Here is a 20,232-nt window from a genome sequence, read left to right as displayed (position 1 = left end):
GTATCGCTCTTGCAGACCTGAGCGAGGTTCTCATCACCCACATCGGGTGGCTCACAACCTCTTGTAACTACAGCTTTAAGGGTATCTGAAACCTCTGGCTTCTGCCTCTAGCTGGCACCTGTGCTCACATGTACACCCCCCCCCCCCACACACACACACGTACACATAATCAAAGATAAAAAATAAACCTTAAAAAAGAGACTCTCGGAGTTTCAAGGTAATTTTACACAAGACTATAAACTATTATTTTTATGTTTTTATTTATTACTATTGTATGTTATGGTGTGTGTGTGCATGTGTGTGTGTGTGTGTGTGTGTGTGTGTGTGTGTGTGTGTGTGTGTGTCAGAAGGCCAACTTTCTTTTTCTCTTTCCACCGTGGGTTCCTGGGATCCAACTCAGGTCATCAAGCTGCCACAGGAAACACTTTTATCTGCTGAGCTTTCTCGCTGGCCTGGAATAGTTAATTATTAACTGTGGAAGGAAACTAGTAACTCTACAAAGGAGGAACTTGGCAGATCCCAGTTTCACTAGTGATCCAAGTTGCTAAACCTGCACTGGAACAAACAGATGACTAGAAAGCATGACAGCTCATAGCAGACAGAGCCATATTCTTAGAGGATAGCATCGTCAATTCCTTGTTCTGTGATGTCCTGTGAGCTGTAGGAGAGTGTTCTTGATTTTGGGAACTATTCATGAAGTATTAGGTAAAGGGACCTCGTGTCTTTGGTTTACTCGGAAGGCATTGAGATACAAACATGTAAATCATCTGTGCTAGATAGTTTTATGTCAGCTTGACCCAAGCTAGGGTCAGTTGGAAAGAGGGAACCTCATTGAGAAAATGCCGTCACCAGATTGGTCTGTGGCCAAGCCTGTAGTGCATTTTCTTGATTGATGTGGCGGGGTGGGGGGGGTGGGGATAGGGGGTGGGGAGCAGCTCGCTGTGGGCTGGTGGTCCTAGAAAGCAGGCTGAGCAAGCCAAGAAGAGCAAGCCAGTAAGCAGCACTCCTCCGTGGCCTCCGCATCAGCTCCTGCCTCCAGGTTCCTGCCTTGAGTGCCTGCCCTGACTTCTGTGGAGGATGGACTACAAGCTATGAGATGAGATAAACCCTTCCCTCCCCAAGTTGCTTTTGATCATGGTGTTTATCACAGCAATAGAAACCCTAAGACATCGTGTTGTGGGCTGAATTGTGTCATCAAATCGTGGATATTGAAGGATACCTAACACTTCATAACATGACTGTATTTGAAAGTAAGACATTTTTTTAAAAAAAGATATTTTATTTTTTGTGCATGAATGTTTGCTTGCATGTGTTTATTTGCACCACATGTGTGCAGTGCCCTTGGACACCAGACAGGGCACCAGATTCCCCATAACTGGAGTTACAGACGGTTGTGAGTTGCCCTGTGGGTACTGTGTCCTCTGAATATAGGAATGTCAACAAGTTTTTAAAGAAGTGCAAGTTAAAGGAAGGTTGTTAGGGTAGACACTAACTTCATCTGATTTTGGTCCTTACAAGAAGTGGGAATCCTTTAATCCCAGCACTTGGGAGGCAGAGGCAGGCGGATCTCTGTGAGTTCGAGGCCAGCCTGGGCTGCAGTGTGAGTTCCAGAACAGGCTCCAAAGCTACACAGAGAAACCCTGTCTCGAAAAACAAAACAAAACCAAAAAAAAAAGTGGGAATGTTGGCACTCAGGGAGAGCCAGGGGGGCCCCACACAGAGAAAGATCTGGGGAGATGAGGTCTCTGGGGAAAACAACCCTGTTGTAGCTTTGTCCTCGGCTTCCAGTGTAAGGTGTGAGAAAATGAGTTTTAGCTCTGAAGCCATCCAGGCCGTGGCATTTCGTCATGACAGCCCTATCAAAAATTAGAGATAGAAGGTACTATAATACAATAAAATCTGCTCAAATAGCAACATTTGAAACATTGTTTAAAAAAAGCAATATTAAGTACGATATTAAGGAAATTAAGCTTATAATTTTTCTCTGAATTTGAATTATGTCCTAGCGAGAACACTTAGAGACTATCAAGATGGGCGGAGAGCGGTGTTCCGGGTTGCCCCTCTCAGCTGGCCTCCCCTGCTCTGCAAGCTGGCATAGTAACAGTGCCTGCTTTGTGGGCTGGGAAATAGTTTCATGCACTCACACCTATAAGCCTTTATACCATGCTTATTATGTAATAGAAAATCAATAATATTGGGTGAGACGCAGAGGAGGCCTCCAATGTCTCCTCGGACACTCCCTCTGAGAAACCTACTTATCCCACGGTGAGATGAGTGACTTTAGTCACACCAAGCTGGGTGTGATCTCACCCTGTCAGGACACCTCATCAGGCAGGGAGGCACCCTGTTGTCAGTTTCTAGAGAGAGAGAGTCACCTCTGCTTGCACAGCCCTACAGAACTGTTGCTGGCCCAGTTGCCCCCACCCCCACCCCCCATTCATCTTCTAGACTCTGGGGGATGGATGCCCAGCCTTGTTCCAGTGAGACTCTGGCTCATAACGGAGGAAGTGGCTCAGGGACAGGGGTGCAGCTTGGATTGCACTTCTAGCTGAACTCGGTTGGGGTCAGGGAATGCCGTTCATTTTTCTAGGCCTCATTTGTGCCTGCAGACTGAGAATGTGGGACTAGGTCTCTGGATTGATTTCCAGTCCCTGTGAGCTGATGACATCTTTTGGACCTCCTGACCGACCTTCAACATCAGGACATCCATTCAGCACTGGGCACATTTCCGTGAGTCCCTTTGCCAAGTGATGCTAAAAAGGGATTCCTTCAGACACCTGGTGTTGCTCAAAATGCTTCCACCAACCACCAGTCTTGCACTAGTTTCTTACTACGGGTAATTAATGACAACTTATAATGATGATGATTGTGCCCTCAATGAGACACTTCCTTTGTGCCAGGAACTGTGCTAAGTGCCCACAGCCTATTCTTATAGTTTCTTTCTTTTATTTGGAATCAGGATCTCATGTAGCCCAGGCTGGCCTCAAACTTCTTATGTACCGAGGATGACCAACTTCTGATTCTCCTGCCTTAGCCTCGTGAATGCTGAGATCACAAATGTGTGCCTCCACATCCTGCTGAGGATCAAACCCAGGGCTTTGTGCGTGCTAGGCAAGCACTCTACCAACTAGAGCTACATCTAACCTTCCCCTGAATGCTGTGTATACGCCAGCTCTTCCTTCTCATTGTTCCAACCAGCCCTATCTCCCCCAGCCCTCAACAACTGATTCAAACTCATATGGCATGTCAGTCTTACCTTTTCATTATTTAGAGAATACTTTATTTCTGTAATCAGACCTGTGTGGATCCATAAGTGGTGTTGCTCCTGTTTAAAGCATGTCGATGTATTTAAAGATGTTTTCCCTTCTCACAAAGCCTCCCTAGTGAGAAGCACAAAGAGTCACCATCTCAGAGCTGTGAGCCCATCCACCAAGGCCAGGAAGTGGGGGACCTCCAGTTCCCCAGGTGTGGTGAGTCCCCAGACCCCTTTAGCCATCTCCCTGTCTTAGCAGTTGGGTGTTATCACCTTGTAAAAACTTGCCAGAGGGAGACCTGAACTTGGGACTAAGTCAAGGGCTGAACTGCCTCCTATGGGGCTCTGTTAGGGAGGTGGCCTCCAGCGGATGCTCAGAATTGTGGACAGTGCTGAACCTTGAATCTGTTTCTTCTTATCCAGAGCCAGCTGTGATAAAATTTAATTTATAAATTAAGCACAGTGAAAAATTAGCAACAAGGGCTAGAGAGATGGCTCAGTGGTCAAGAGTGTACTGCTTTTGCACTGAATCTGGTTCTCAGCACCCCGATCAGTTACAACACCAGGAGATGCAACACCCTCTTCTGGCCTTCAGGCACACTACACTCATGTGCACATACACAGACACATAATTGAACATAAAATGACTTTTTTTATAATTTATTTTTATTTTATGTGCATTGGTGTTTTCCCTGCATGTATGTCTGTGTGAGGGTGTCAGGTCCCCTGGAACTAGAGTTACAGACAGTTGTGAGCTGCTATGTGGGTGCTGGGAATTGAACCCAGTTCCTTCTGGAAGAGCAGTGAGTGCTCTTAACCGCTGAGCCACCTCTCCAGCCCCCATAAAATGACTCTTTAAAGAAAAATATTTTGCCTAGCAAGCACAAGGCCATGGGTTCGATACTCAGCTCCAAAAAAAAAAAAAAGAAGGGGGCTGGAGAGATGGCTCAGAGGTTAAGAGCACTGGCTGCTCTTCCAGAGGTCCTGAGTTCAATTCCCAGCAACCACGTGGTGGCTCACAACCACCTGTAATGAGATCTGGTCCCCTCTTCTGGCCTGCAGTCACATATGCTGTATACATAATAAATAAGTAAATCTTTAAAAAAAAAAAAAAAAGAAAAGAAAAGAAAAAAGAAAAAGATTAATAATAGATCATGATAAAATAGGGCAATCATCACAGGTATTAGAGGAGCGATGTGAATGTGGTTTCCTCATCTCATTTCTCCCGAGTCCAGACAAACATCAGTATTTTCAGGCCATAGCTGAGGACATATACGTGAAACTGTGGGAAAGGAATCATGGGTAAGGGATTCGACCATGCTGTATACATTCCTATTTTTTTCCAACTCACCCCCGTTTTTCCTCTAAAAGCCTTTTTCCTCTGACAATGGCAATGGGTGTCCCTTATTTGCCATGCTGGAGAAGAAGCATTCTGGATTTTGAGCCTGGGGATATTTTCATATATTCAATAAGATATTTGGGGGATAGTGCCTGAGGTTGAATGCAGCATTCATTTGTATTTCATATTCATCTTCTACATATACCCTAAAGCCCATTTTGCACCATATTTTTAGTGCATCTGTTTTGTCTATGTGTGTGTTTGTGAGGGGATGGTTCTTTTCTACTGAGTCCCCTGTGCCCCAGGCTGGTCTTAGACCCAAGGGCAAGGATGAACTTGAATTTCTGACCCTCCCATCTCCACCTCCTGAGTGCTAGGATCACGGGCGTGTGCCACTTTGCTTGGTTTATGCAGTACTGGGGATCGAACCCAGAATCTTGTGCATGCTAGGCAAACTCTCTACCAGCTGAGCTATACCCCCAGCCTGCCTAAGTATACCAGTGTCACCTAAGATCAGGTGGCATCATGATGGCAATCAAACTGTTTCAGATGTGGGAGCATTTCAGGCTTGAGACTATCAGAATAGAAACTGCCAGCCTTTACTTGGGAAGCTGCAACCTTGTCTAGTTCTCGCCATGTTGGAGCGTGGCAAACTGTGACCCAGATGCCACCATTTAGCTGGGCTCCTCCTGCCTACCACATCACTGGGTTTAAGAGAGAAGCCACCGTCACTGCCACAGCCGCTCTAGCAGCAGTTGGGACTGCACAGTGCCATCCCCTGAGGTACCACAGCTCTCTCAGATGTCAGGGGCCTCTTGCAGGTGCCAGGCCCCTTACCACATTCCATCTCTGTCCCACCTTCCTACCAGCCCCCCCACCCCTTTAGCCTTCAGTCTGGGCTCACCCCTCCCTGTCGTTCATCCATCCAGGCCCTTGCAGTAACCACTTGTTGCTATGCCCCAAGCCCACATCTCCTCCCATTTACTCCTGGACCCTCATGCCCACAGCGCGGCCCACTTCACCCTAGCAGTTAAGTTCTCCTTTCTCCCCTCCCTCCCTTCAGTCCCCATCCCATTTCCCTCCCCTCTCTGTGGCCACATCCCAAGGCCTCTCCCTCCCTCCCTCCACACTGCCAGTGCTGTCCCATAATAGACTCTTGCTGAGGCCTGGGGGCCTCTTTGTTGCTGTAACTGGTGTCTGTGAGATCCTTGGCAACCTTGTGCACGGTCCCTTCCTTGTCTCTTTCCTCTCCATTCAAATCCCCTTCACTGGTCCAGCCCTCCCCCGACTCTTCCCTACCCCTATTCCAAGGGGTTCCCGGAGCTTTGACCTTTGCCCTCTCTCTTCTCCCCAGGGCGTCTGAACCTCACCCAAGTGTTGGGTGTCATCCTTAAGTCTCTGCCTCACCCATCTCTCAGGACGCATCAGCTTTCCCTGCCCTTCATGCCATGTACAGCTCCACTTGGTCACAGTTGGTCTCAGTGCCATGCTTTGCCATCTGTACCCCCCCCTTGTGTCTTTAACAGCTTAGTGGCACCCCCTTTTCCACCCCAGGCATTTCAATGAGAAAGCAGGTCATGTGTTTAACTCATCCCTGCCCCTGACTCCCACAGCTAACCGGTAACTGGCTTGTGATAATCCCACATCACCTGCTCCTCTGTCTTCTCATTCTCTTTCCCCAGCTGTGGCTTCCCTTCAGGCCAAGCAGTCTCTCCCCAGGACAACTGCCACAGCCGCCTGCCTGTCCTCCACGCCCCCCAGACTCCATGCAAAGGATTAGGGGAGCATCTGAAAACCTCAGCTTGGCCTGGCTGCCCTGTTGAGCAGAGCCTTCTCTGGTCCCTTCCCGACTACAGGACAAGTGCAGCCTGATCCTCCTGGCTCCGCCCCTCCCTGGCATCTCTTGCCTCAGCTCTCTTCTCCCCCAGCTGCAGCCACCAGGTCCTCTCCACTCCTTTAGTCCCACAGGCCCCTCCATCCGACATGTCCTCCTGGTCCGTTTGTCTTTCAGTCTCTCCCTCAGATGAGAATCTCTCTCAGTAGCTCCCACACCCCCCTGGGAAGGGGCTCGGGGAGAAGTCCCAACTCTCTCCTTCCCTCCCTCCCTCCCTTCCCACTTCCACGTTTCCACAGCTATCTCATGGACCGTTATTGTTTGGGGCTGCAGCCACCTCCTCTTCCTTTCAAACACAAAGTGTTTATTTAGGGTATGTGTGTGCACAGGTGGGGTCCAGGGTTGCTAGGAGCAAGGTCTGGAGAGGGGGGTGTGTGTGTAGCATGTGCAGGTTAGGGAGCTAGGTTGCGCTAAACTGTCCAAGAGCAGACTGTGTGTGAAAAACCCAGATCAAATAGCGTCCCTGGTTACTGCCCTGTCACGGGTTACTGCACTGCTCGCCTGCCTCACTCCTTCCTCCTTGGATTCTCAAAGAGTCTTTGCTTACTGTGTGGTGATTTACCTATTTCCCTACACTAATTCAAGCTGGTTTTTTTGTAGTTTATATTCAGAAGTTCTGACTCATACTGATCTTTCACTCTCTCTTCCTCTCTTCCTCCTTCCCTTTCCTCCTTCCTAACGCTTTCCTTCCTTCCCTCCCTCCCTCCCTCCCTCCCTCCCTCTTCCTCTTCCTGTCCCTTTCTCCCTGTCTCCAAGGTCTTGTAACATAGTCTAGATTGGCTAGGCGCTAACTATGTAGCCCAGGTTGGCCTTGAACTTGCAACCCTTCTGTGTCCACCTCCTGAGTGCTGGGATTTCAGGCATGTGCCACCACACCCAGCACTTGCCTCTTTCTGTTTAATCAGATAGGACCTTGCCCATCTTTTCTCATTTTTCTCTGATGGAAATCTCTACATAAATGACTGTATTGTCATGTCAAACTCATTTGCATGTGTTTTGAGAAACCTGTCCAAAGACTGACTGAAACATGACTAACAGTTGATCAATCACAGAGGTCTTTGTCATCAGAACTAAACGTAACCTGTTGCCTTGTTGATCACCTTGAGATCTGGTGAGATAGTCAGTCACACATTTTCTAGGTTCTTCCTGTTTCCTTTACCAGCTCCTTTCGAGTTAGATATGGCTACATGTTGCTTAGGCCACTGAATTTCAAGCCACGTTGCTTCCAGCAGTAGCTTTAAGAGCTAGGGTGGGATGCACCAGGTGCTCATCCCCTGCTCTGGTGACCATGAGTGCCTCTCAGACTGACCTCTAAGTGGTGGCAATAAACGAGAGATCCCATCCCTTCTCACACTGAACAGAGAAGTTCCTGATGGTGAGCCAATGAAATTGAGGGGCTCTTTGCAATGACAGTATCCATCCCGTGCCTATCCTGCCTGATACAATCTAAAACATGACCCATTATCATTTCATGTGTGTGTGTGTCTGTGTGTTTGTGTGGTGTGTGTGTGTCTTTGTGTGTGTATGGTGTGTGGTATGTGTATATGTGTATGTGTGGTGTGTGTGTGTGGTGTTGTGTATGTATCGTATGTGTGTATGTGTGGCATGTGTGTGTGGTGTGTGGTATGTGTATATGTGTATGTGTGGTGTGTGTGTGGTGTTGTGTATATATGGTGTGTGTGTGTGTGGCATGTGTGTGTGGTGTGTGGTATGTGTATATGTGCATGTGTGGTGTGTGTGTGGTGTTGTGTATATATGGTATGTGTGTGTATGTGTGTTGTGTGTTGTGTGTGTGTTGTGTATGTATGTGTGGTGTGTGTGTGGTGTTGTGTATATATAGTATGTGTGTGTGGATGTGTGTTGTGTGTTGTGTGTGTGGTGTGTGTATGTGTGTTGTGTGTGTGGTGTTGGGTGGGTGTGTGGTATGTGTGTAAATCTGTAGAGACCAGAGGAGGATGTCAGGTTCCTGCTCTATCATTCTCCACCCTATTCCCTTGAGACAGAGCCTGAACCGGGAGCTAGACTAGCAGTCTACAGTCCCCTAGTCTGTGCCCTCCCAGTGCTTAGGCTAAGGAGCACATGGCCACAGAAGGCTTTTGACGTGGGTTCTGGGTCCTCGGCCATGCTCAGCAAGTGCTTCTGCCCCGAGTCCTCTCCCCATTTTAGTCCTTCAGGCTACTATAGCAAATCCCTCAGACTGGGAAATTCACAAACTGAAAACTCATTGCTGGGAATGCTGGAGGCTGGGAAGTTCAAGACCCCGGCAGGTTCTACCTAAATCAGGCCTGCACTGTGTCTTGTTGCCAAGTCACACAGTGGAAGGGCCAAAGGGGACCAACGGGCTCTCTCACGCATCTTTGGGATGATAATGTTATCATAACCTGGATGATTAGAAGCAGAAAGCCTGTGATTGGTGTAAATATAATCCTTCATTTGCATGAGGAAGTATGCTAGGATTGATGGAAACACCTTACTCACACACACTCTTGCCTGTATAACCAAACTATTGTTTTTGTTTTTGTTTTGGAGATAACATCTCACTCCATAGGCCAGGCTGGCTTTGAACTTACAGCAGTCCTCCTGCCTCAGCCTCCCAAGTGCTAGGCTTACAGAAATATGTCGCCCTGCCTAGCTCAGCCTGCTTTTCTAGCCAGTTGGGAGAGAGCACCCTTCTGTGCTGTCTCTGGGGTTGCTTCATGAGGCCCACTGACAGGCTTCCGGGGTGTGTGGCGGGGGTGGCTCAGTGGGCAGAGATGCTTGCTCTGCAATCAGGAGGATCTGAGGTCGAATCCCTAGTACTCACATAAACATGGTAGTGAATGTCTGTACCCCAGCATCGGTGGGAGGAAGCAGGCAGATCCTGAGGAATCACTGGCTGGTCAGCTTAGCCCAGAGAGCTTCTGGTTTAGCTATGGAATGTCCTCGGAGTCTCTCTAGGCAATAGACACGAAGAAGGGTAGAGGATGACGACATCCAATGTCCTGCTTTGGCCTCAGACTGTGTGCTCAAGGATATGTGTACCCACACACTCACGTGCGTGCATCACATACACACAGAACAAACAAATGCATGTGGGGGCCGGGGTGGGTTTCAGAGGGTTTTTCTTTGCCTACTTGGGACTATTTCTATGTGCACAGTGGGCTGACCTGGGAACACAAAGAAGATGTAGGCAGCGGCAGCAGCAGCGGCAGCAGCGACAGGGGTACCCCCAAGGAGGCAACTGGAGAGGACCAGAGAGTGATCATTCAAGGCAGTGAAGAGCTGAAGAGGAGGAGCATGCCCTCTGGTCCACAGAAAAGTCCCAGGGAACAGGCAAGCCTTCAGAACCAAGGAGCCACTGGGTGGGGAGGGGTGTGTGTGGCACACGCCTTTAATTCAAGCACTCAGGCGGATTTCTGAGTTCGAGGCCAACCTGGTCTACAGAGTAAGTTCCAGGATGGCCAGGAGAAAACACAGAGAAACCCTGTCTCATAAACAAAAAACAGCAACAACAAAAAACCAGGCACTGTGACACTAATCTCTGTTAGAAGTCATGCATCTCCACACCCTTTGCTCGGGAGCTTGACACCAGCCAGTGCTGACTGACTGCTGCTGCTGGTGGCTGGGAGTGAAAGCCAAGGATTTCACTACCTGCCAAGTGTTAGGCCACTCAGAACAGAGCCTCTACGCTACAGGGTACTTGGAGCTCTGAATCTGTGGGTTTTGGTATCTGGAGCCATAAGCTCCTGAATGTGTCAGCTCAGCCTGTAAGCCTTTGGCTCTCGGGAGTCCAGAGCTACCAATATGATTTACATCTGAGCAGAACAAGGGGAACCCAGCCAGCTGACTGGTCACATGCTGAGCACACGGGCAAGGGTCTCCACCGTGGGAAATCCCACCTTTCCTGACCAGGGTCAGGTTTTCCCCTCAGGATGGGAGTGTATGTGGCGGCTGCTTCCTTCCTGACGAGGGCAGAAGGACACAGCCCCAGTTGCCCCTCAGAAGCCACATAATTAGCCTAACCACACACAGCTGCCTCTGGCCTCTCCCCTGCTGTCATCTTTCATACAGAAGAAGGATTTTACACACTGCTGCTCTGCAAAAGCAATCTTACTGCCTCAGAGCAGGGCCCCAGCCATAGCCCAGAACTCTAGACCCGAGGTGACCTCCATGGTCTACTCACGAGCTCACACACCAGCTTCCAGCAGTGCTCACTCCATGTAATTTCATCCCAGTCCATGTAATTTCAAGATGTTGACCTCACCTCTCCTCCTCCATGGTTCCTGCCACCTAGAATGTTCTCACTTTCCAAATCCAGCTGTCAAAGTTGTATTCAGTCTTTGAAAGCCCGGTTTAAGAATAGGGTCAGTCTTACCACAAGAAAACTCACACAATCAATGACCCTGGGCTCACAGAGACTGCACTGACAACCAGGAGCCTGCATGGGACCGACCTAGGCACTCTGCATATATGTTACAGTTATATAACTTGGTCCTCCTAACAGCGGGAACAGGGGCTGTCTCCAACTCTCTTACCGGCTTTTGGGAACCTACTCCTCATATGGGGTCACCTTGCCAAGCCTTAATACACGAGGACGTGCTCAGTCTTACTGCAACTTGATATGCCATGTCTTGTTGATACTCATGGGAGACCTGCCCTTTCCTAAACAGAAACAGAGGAGTGGATGGGGTGGGTGGTGGGTGGGGGGGAACTGGGGGGTGGGGGGAGCTGGGAGGAGAGGAGGGAGGGGAAACTTCAGCTGGGATGTAAAACAAACAGACAAATTTATTAAAATAAAAGAATAGGGTCATTTTTGTTTTGTTTTGTTTTTCTCCCTATCAAGGGCCAACCTAGAAATACTTCAGGCTTTGTCAGCCAGGTGGCTTTTCATCATGACTCCTCCAGTCTGCCCTTGGAAAGAATAGACATATGTAAACAGTTGGTGTGGCTGGGATCTGGTAAAACTTTGCAGAAGCAGGTGGTAGTGGGATGGCATGCCCACTCCTGCTCACCGGGTACCTCACAGAGCTCCCCTCAGGAAGAGTCCAAGCCTTCAAACTATGGCTCCTTCACCTCACAGCTTTATCCGAATACCAACCAGGACTACAGTGATTCTCTTACCACACGCCACTGTCTCCACCACAGCCTCCTGGCTTCTGCCTTGCCTTTGCAGCCGATTCTCTCAGAACAGATCTGCTCAGCTAAAATGCAAATCCCATCAGGCCACGCTCCTGCTATGAATCCTCCCATGGCTTCCTATTGCTTTGGGAGTGAAAACCAGTCTCAAGCTACTCTATGTCTTATGGGCCTGACACCCTCATGCTCCCCTAATCCTTTCTACCCTTTCCCCCTACACCCGCTCTGGCTCACTCTACAGAGGCCTCTTTGCTTCTCTCTCTCTCTCTCTCTCTCTCTCTCTCTCTCTCTCTCTCTCTCTCTCTCTCTCTCTCTCTTTTGGTTTTTCAGAGACAGGGTTTTTCTGTATAGTTTTGGTGCCTGTCCTGGAACTCACTCTGTAGCCCAGGCTGGCCTCGAACTCACAGAGATCCACCTGGCTCTGCCTCCCAAGTGATGGGATTAAAGGTGTGCACCACCACTGCCTGGCCTCTATGGTTAACTAGTGGCTAGCTCTGCACTCTGTTCTCCAGGCAAGCTTTAGTTGTCAGAACACAAACAAAATAACATACAACAAGCCTGGTCTACAAAGCGAGTTCCAGGACAACCAGAGCTGTTACACAGAGAAACCCTGTCTCAAAAAACTGAAAATAAATAAATAAATAAATAAATAAATAAATAAATAAATAAATAAATAAATAAATAAATAAATAAAATAAAAGATAAAATAGCAACGGTATGGTCTCACTATGTGGCCCAGGCTGGTCTCCGACGTTCAGCCTTCCTGCCTCTGCCTCCCGAGTGCTGGAAAAGTCGGGACCATCACATCTGGCTGACCAACTTTTTGTATAGATATAAAAGTATTCAAATGCACAGCTAGTGGAAGGCTAATGCCGGTGGCATGATGTGAGGTCCATGCCCCCATGCCAGGAAAAGAGGAGAGTCACAGGAACCGAGAGGCTGAAGGGATTGTGAGGAACCACAGGCAGAGAAGGCAATTCATCCACTGCAGGTCAAAGAAATTAGGCAGGCAACTGTCGGCAGGCACCAAGGCGTGTGCCAGCACACGCAGACCAGCACACTGCGTGCACGGAGCTAGGCACACAGACCTAAAGAGCAAATACACGCAGGCAGGCTGGCGAAGCCCGAAGCGGAGGGCTAACAAGGGCCCTGACCTTAAGGGCATGTTTATACAAAAGCACACAAGAGGCACTCTGCCAGGAGTAATTATATAACAGATTGTATCACCGTTTACTTTGCGGCTCCCTGGACATTCGCCGACGGCCACTTTGTGCTGACTCACAGCCCCCCCCACGCACCACGTCCGGGGTCAGCCATGTTTTAGTTGACTCGTACCGGGTAGCCCCATCACTTCCATGTTGCCTTAAGTATTAAACCAGCCCTTATAGCCTGCTGTTCCCAACACGCTCACAGCCCTAGAGCCTATATGTGGGGTCTGTTTGAGACAGGATAGAAAGACTAGGAAAACGGAGGCAAAATGTGGAAGACGTCTCTTGTCCCCTGAGGATCAGCAATTCCAGCATAATCTACAAAGGTTTGCCTACAGAGACTGTTAGGATTCCTGGCCGCTCCCCCAGCTACATGACCACACATGCGCTGTCCAGTAGCCAGGCAAGAGGCTTTGTCATCTCAGGGCCTTCCGTCCTACGTAACCTATGCGCGTGCGTGGCGTGGCTACATAAACCCATATGCGCATGCGCAGGGGGAACCTATAAAAAGCGGGTTCCACCTAGCCTTTTTCTCTCTTCCTGCATGACCTTTCCATAGGCTTAAGCACCCCCTTCTGTTCCCTTCCCTTAATAAACTCTTATAGTGGGCTTTGTTGTACCTTGTGGCTTTTCTCTCATGGTAAACAGCACCGCTTAATGAATAACATTGCACTTAATGAATAACATTAATAAATAACAGAGCCAATATGCCTTTTCCTTCCAACAAGATACTTTAAATAATACTGTTGAAGGAGCAATGGATCCTGCTTAAAGCTTAAGGTACACGACAGAATATGAACTCTCACAAAAACTCTCTCACACAGCCTTTGACCTATGGTTTTAGTTTATGGGGTTGCAATCCTATCCAAGGGTCCTACAGAGCCATCCTATGATCCCAGTAATCAAAGAGGAAAATCTCAGTGGTGTGAGGAACTGAGTTCAGGTCCCTCGAATCATTTAAAACTGGTCTATCCCAGCCTTCCTATACTGTGATTTGCGGAGGAGCCCCAGAAATCTTTGAGCACTCACAGGCCAGCTAGCCTGGTGGAAAGTGACAAGGAGATCTTTAAGAAAAGGATTTGTGTTCTTTTTAAGGGGTATATGTGTGTATCTGTGTGTAGGTATGAGAACATGAATACAGGTACTTGCAGAGGACAAAGGGGGGATTCCCCTGGAGCTGGAGTTACAGGTGATTGTGTGGAGTGTGACATGGGTGCTGGGAATCATGTTTGGTCCTTTGGTCACTTCGTATGAGCCCGTCACTGCTGAGGTGTGCCATCTCTCCAGCCCTGAGGCGTGTCTTAAAGGTGGAAATCAAGGATTGACAGCAAAGGTTGCCCTCTGACCTCTACATTCCTGCACAGGCATGCCTGTGCAGACACAGGATCATCACACACAGGACAACATTATATATGCCAGGATGCTTGGGTACAGCTCCCCCTTGAGAAGTCACACTCATACTGTTGGACCCCAAGTTTAGGGTCTCAAGTGGGCGCCCCAAGACTCCAGACTCCAGTCCAGTTGATGCAACAGCACGAGGTTTTTATTGAAGCATCTGTACAGATGGGCAAACTCTGCTCCTAAGAGCAAGAGCCGCATTGCACTACAGTCACATAGGTGCTTTTAAAGGAAAAACCCACAAAAGCCATAAGATTACAATTCCCATACAATTTTGTTTCACAAGATCATAGTCTGGTCACAGAGTGATCACAGAGGGGGTACAGTTACATCAGTGTGCACATTTTCCCCGAAACCTCAGGGCAGGAGTGGAGTTTACAAAGGTCACAGTGGTCCTTCCTGGAACACCTGCAACTATCCCAGTCACAGTTGAGCACATCTCTTCACAGAAATCTTTTTTTTTTTTTTTGGTTTTTCAAGACAGGGTTTCTCTGTGTAGCTTTGCGCCTTTCCTGGAACTCACTTGGTAGCCCAGGCTGGCCTCGAACTCACAGAGATCCCCCTGCCTCTGCCTCCCAAGTGCTGGGATTAAAGGCGTGCGCCACCACCACCTTGGTTCTTCTTTTTCTTTTTAAGATTTATTTTATTTTCTACTTATGTGTCTGTGGGTGGAGGATGTGTGTGCACATGTGTGACTGTGCTTGCAGAGGTCAGAAGACGGGGTGCTGGATCCCCTGGAACTGCTTACAGTTATGAACCACCTGACGTGGGTGCTGGGAACAGAACTCTGGTCCTCTGCAAGAGCAGCAAGTACCCTCACTGACTGTGCACTCTCTCCAGCCCCAGGAGACGCCCTTTGATTTATAGTCCTGACATCTCCCACTCAAGATGCTGTAGAAATAAGTTGGAGGGGCTGGAGAGATGGCTTAGTGGTTGGGAGCACCGACTGCTCTTCCAGAGGGCCCGGGTTCAATTCCCAGCACCTACATGGCAACTAACAACTGTCTGTAACTCCAAGATCTGACCCCTGCCCCAGACATATATGTAGGTAAAACATCAATGTACATAAAATAAGAATAAATAAATTTAAAAAAAAGAAAAGAAATAAGTTGGAGCGAGCCACCTCGAGCTGCCCCACCCTTCCACTTTGTGGCATGCTCATTTGCTGCTTCCAAATGATCCCACATTCCCTCTCTTGATGTAGTCATTCATTAGCCAGAAGTACCGACCGGAAGGACACTTTGCTTCGTCATCCACTGAAGTTCTGCTGTTTGACTATGTTTCAGTGCACCTTTAAGAGTCTCCAGCCCCGGCCGGGCGGTGGTGGCTCACGCCTTTAATCCCAGCACTCGGGAGGCAGAGCCAGGCAGATCTCTGTGAGTTCGAGGCCAGCCTGGGCTACCAAGTGAGTTCCAGGAAAAGGCGCAAAGCTACACAGAGAAACCCTGTCTCGAAAAACCAAAAAAAAAAAAAAAAAAAAAAAAAAGAGTCTCCAGCCCCACTGACCCAGGCTCCTTGCCCGTTGCTATGGTTCAGATTCGGTTGTGTGGCCGAGTTGTCAAATCTGCCATTCTGAACACAGGGTGGCTGCTTGCTTATATGGAACTTACCCTGTCAACCTTTCTGGTACTGGGCAGGACACCCTGTCTTTTGCAAGCTTCCTTATAACTATCACCCTAACTTCATTTTGGGGGGCATGGAGGGCAAAGTATTGTCACCAAGAAAATCTTCATCTCTTTTTTCTCAGATCAAATGTAAAACTAGAGAAAAATTTCAATCTTAGCTTAAAGGAATAGTTTTTCCCCTGCAAAAAAAAAAAAAGGGAGATTAACTACCTACTAATTTCACTATCCACAGCTGATGGTATTGAACCCATGCTTTAATCAGTAAAACACTATGCAGTTATTAGTAACTGTAGTTGTATTTATTTATTTATTTTTGTTTTTTGAAACAGGGTTTCTCTGTGTAGCTCTGGCTGTCCTGGAACTCGCTCTATAGACTAGACTGGCCTTGAACTCACAGAGATCTGCCTGCCTCTGCCTCCCGGGTGCTGGAATTAGAAGTGTGTGCCACCACTGCCCAGCTACAGTTGGTTTTACTAACCTGTGTAAATTCTTTTATTTATTGTTTTACTGTTATGGGTTATTTGTGCACTGTGTGAAGGTGTATTGCTGTGAGGTGTAATAAAAAGCTAAATGTCCAATAACTAGGCAGGAGGTATGGGCGGGACTTCCGGGTAGAGAGAGGAAGTGGGAGGAGGAATCTAAGCATGTGGGAAATGCCAGGAGACATGGAGAAGAAACAGGAGGTGCAAAATGAAAGAAAGGTAAAAAGCCATGTGGTAGAACATAGATTTAAAAATATGAGTTTATTTAAGATATAAGAGCTAGTTAAAAACAAGCCTAAGCTATAGACCGAGCTTTCATAATTAATAAGAAGTCTCTGTGTCAATATTTGGGAGCTGGCTAGAGGGACGGAGAAAGACTCATTACATCTTACTTATACTTTTGAGATAAAGTTTTGCTATGTAGCCCAGGCTGGCCTTGGATTTGTGAAACTGTTCCTTTCCATCTCAAGCATTACAGGTATGTGCCAATGCCCCCGGCTGCTGTGGGATGTTCTGTATGGCAAATGTGTTGTCAATAAATAAAACACTGATTGGCCATTGGCTAGGCAGGAAGTGTAGGCGGGACAAGGAGGAGAATAAAGCTGGGAAGTGGAAGGCTGAGTCAGAGAGACACACTGCCAGCCACCGCCATGACAAACAGCATGTGAAGATGCCGGTAAGCCACGAGCCATGTGGCAAGGTATAGATTTATAGAAATGGATTAATTTAAGCTGTAAGAACAGTTAGCAAGAAGCCTGCCACGGCCATACAGTTTGTAATCAATATAAGTCTCTGTGTTTACTTGGTCGGGTTTGAGCGGCTGTGGGACTGGCAGGTGAGAGAGATTTGCCCTGACTGTGGGCCAGGCAGGAAAACTCTAGCTACAAATGGCATCCAACATGGTGGCAAGAGTTTCCACCTAAAAACTGAGAAAAAAGATTCTAAAACGGAGCTAAAAACAGTTCCTAATTGTCTCTCTCAAATGAGTGGCAGCTGCCGGTTTGAGCTACTGGTGGGTACCTGGCATGTGTGCTCGACCTGCAGTATGGCAGGAATGAGGCCTCTGCAAGTGGCACATTAAGCTGCATGGTGGATTTAGCCTTTGCTAGTACAAAACAAAAAAAGAGGTTTCTGGGCTACACGCTGCTTGGATAAAAGCATAGACCCACGATAGCTCCCAGAGCTGGTGGAAAACTACCACTGCCATGTTGGGAAGCTGAGGTGGGTGGAGCCAGCAGCCACAGCTGCTGCAGCTTAAAGCAATAGATTCACAATAAGACAGATTCAGATGTAATAGTTTACAATGTGTGTAAAATATATGTAGACTTGGAAGAGAGAGAAAAAGGAATATATAGTTATATAAAGAAATACTTAGTTTTTAAAAATAAAGTCTTTAAAGATACAGTAAAATTAATAAAAAAAATAAGCCACATAAAGATGAATATTACACAGAGAATCTGGATTGTGTTGTCTTTGGGATTTTTAACTGCAGAAAAACATTTGATTGTAAAAGCTGTTGAGTTATGCCAAAATATATTTTAAAGGTACCTTGACTTCAAAATTTGGATATAAGGATATGTTGCTTTGGAAAGGAGACTCTGCTTTTGTTCCCACAGAAAGCCAGAGGCTATGGATTTGTTCCAGATTAAGATACATCAGGTTTGACCAGCCAAGACCCCCTGAAAGGTCTCCGATGACACCATGGCCCAGATGATCCAACATCCAGAATGGTTTGAAGGCAACTGGCTCAGACAATACAGCCTCATGGACTATTCCATAATCCTAAAATTTTCTGTGTCCCCATAAGATACAGTGCCCCCCTCCAACAAGAAGTAGTAAGAGAAGCTACGCCCAAATTCCCAAATTATATGTAATTTTACTTTGTTAAGGTTAAAACCTTCCTTTTTGAAAAAAAAAAGAAAGGGGGGGAAGTGCTGTGGGATGTTCTGTATGGCAAATGTGTTGCTGATTAGTCAATAAATAAAACACTGATTGGCCATTGGCTAGGCAGGAAGTATAGGCGGGACAAGGAGGAGAATAAAGCTGGGAAGTGGAAGGCTGAGTCAGAGAGACACTGCCAGCCGCTGCCATGACAAACAGCATGTGAAGATGCTGGTAAGCCATGAGCCACGTGGCAAGGTATAGATTTATAGAAATGGATTAATTTAAGCTGTAAGAACAGTTAGCAAGAAGCCTGCCACGGCCATACAGTTTGTAACCAATATAAGTCTCTGTGTTTACTTGGTCGGGTTTGAGCGGCTGTGGGACTGGCAGGTGAGAGAGATTTGCCCTGACTGTGGGCCAGGCAGGAAAACTCTAACTACACCCGGCAACCTGTGTAGGTCCTTAACTAAACATAGAAGAGTGGTCGCACTGGCCGCCCCACAGCTGGGCATCTATGGAGGGTCTAGAAGAGCACCAGCAGCTACACTTTCCATTTGGACAGAGAGCAGTCTGTGAGATCTAGCTTGGCCTCTGGCTCAAGGCTCATTAGAGAAAATAAGGAATCAGCTGAATCTGGTGGGCTGAAGAAGGTGAGGAGACCTGCTTAGTCAGAAGCCAATGAGTCTCCAAACCCAGTCTCCTGGCTTTCTCCAGAGTCCTCAATATCAGCATTATTAATTCTAACTGCCATTTATTGAAATCCCACTATAGACAGGCATGAGGGTTGAATCTTCTCAGTGACCATCACCTACCCCCAGATGTCACTTCTCAGCTTCACAGAGATCATTTGACTAAATTCCGACTAAAAGTGCTAAGCTATTTCCAGATACTGATTTATTTATTTAGAGACAGTGTCAGGTTGGGTTTCCACTGAACTAGTTGAGGCTGAGTTTGAACTCCCGATCTTCGAGGCTCCAGCATCTAAGTGTTGGGATTACAAGTATGCAATTACCACACACAGCATTCCTTGACATCTTGAGGTAGGGTTGCCAGACAACAAATAAAATTTTATCACTAAACACTCACAGTTTGTTTAGGTTCTGGGTGGGTTGCTCAGTTGGAAAGTGCTTGCTAAGCTGTCATGATGACTGGAGTTCAATCCCCAGCACCCACTGAAAAAGCTAAATGTGTGTCTGTAACCTCAAAGCTAGCCCAGTGGGTGAGGTCTAAGTTCAGTGAAAGACCCTGCTTAAAAAAAATAATTACCCAGCACTCAGGAGGCTGAGGCAGGCGGATCTCTGTGAGTTCGAGGCCAGCCTGGGCTACCAAGTGAGTCCCAGGAAAGGCACAAAGCTACACAGAGAAACCCTGTCTCGAAAAATCAAAAAAAAAAAAAAAAAAAAAAAAAAAAAAAATAATAATAATAAAATAAAAATAAGGTGAAGAGGGATTAGAAAAAACATCCAACGTTGACCCCTGGCTTCCACACGCACAAGCACACTTGCAAACATTAACATTTTTGTTTGGTCTTGATTCAATCTAACCGAAAGTCCCATATTTTGATTTGCAACCTGGCGCGGGAGAACCTGGCAAAATCAAATCAAGTTCTTCCCGGTTATGTCCTGTGGCTTTCTAATTATCTCCATGAGCTGTCATGAATGAAAAGTTCGGGGCCAGCCTTGGTTGCTTCAGGTCAGAGCGAGCCAGGGACAGCCGCCTGCCCCTCACCAATATGTCTGCCAAACTGGCGTCAGGAGGACCTTCCGCCCGATGCAGACATGGCCGCCATCAGCCACGCAGGATTGGCTCCAATGGGAATTCCGACCGCCCCCTGGCAACAGAAGCGGCTTCCATTGGGCAATTAGAGAAGATGGCGGCGCCTGACCGCGTGTGAGGCCGTGCTTGGGGGCGGGGCCACAGCCTGCCTGGCGCACGGGCTCCGTGGATTGGTGGAGAGCCGTAGGGGGCGTCACGTGGTCGGGGCGCGTTTGTTTGCGGAAGTAGGAGGGCCGAGAGGTGCTGAGTAAGCCGAGG

The 20,232-nt window shown here is 47.7% G+C and overlaps 1 protein-coding gene across 4 annotated transcripts in view; it reads left to right on the top strand.

The window, feature by feature from the left end:
- Pla2g6 (phospholipase A2 group VI) overlaps positions 1–20,232 on the top strand; it is a 138,734-nt gene that overhangs the window by 77,360 nt on the left and 41,142 nt on the right. Inside the window, exon 1 of one of the 4 annotated variants that reach the window (XM_052748327.1) lies at positions 20,155–20,231. The exons of the other annotated variants lie outside the window; for them this stretch is intronic. The gene's annotated coding sequence lies outside the window, so the exon portion shown is untranslated. Of the gene's footprint in view, positions 1–20,154; position 20,232 lie in introns of those variants that run through there. 4 annotated transcript variants of the gene reach the window in all.

Source organism: Peromyscus californicus, unplaced genomic scaffold (genome assembly GCF_007827085.1).
Source record: "Peromyscus californicus insignis strain IS unplaced genomic scaffold, ASM782708v3 Scaffold_20__1_contigs__length_68692818, whole genome shotgun sequence".
Lineage (NCBI taxonomy): Eukaryota > Metazoa > Chordata > Mammalia > Rodentia > Cricetidae > Peromyscus > Peromyscus californicus.
The sequence above is the reverse complement of the archived record's forward strand: the minus strand, read 5'-3'. Positions and strand labels throughout refer to the sequence as shown.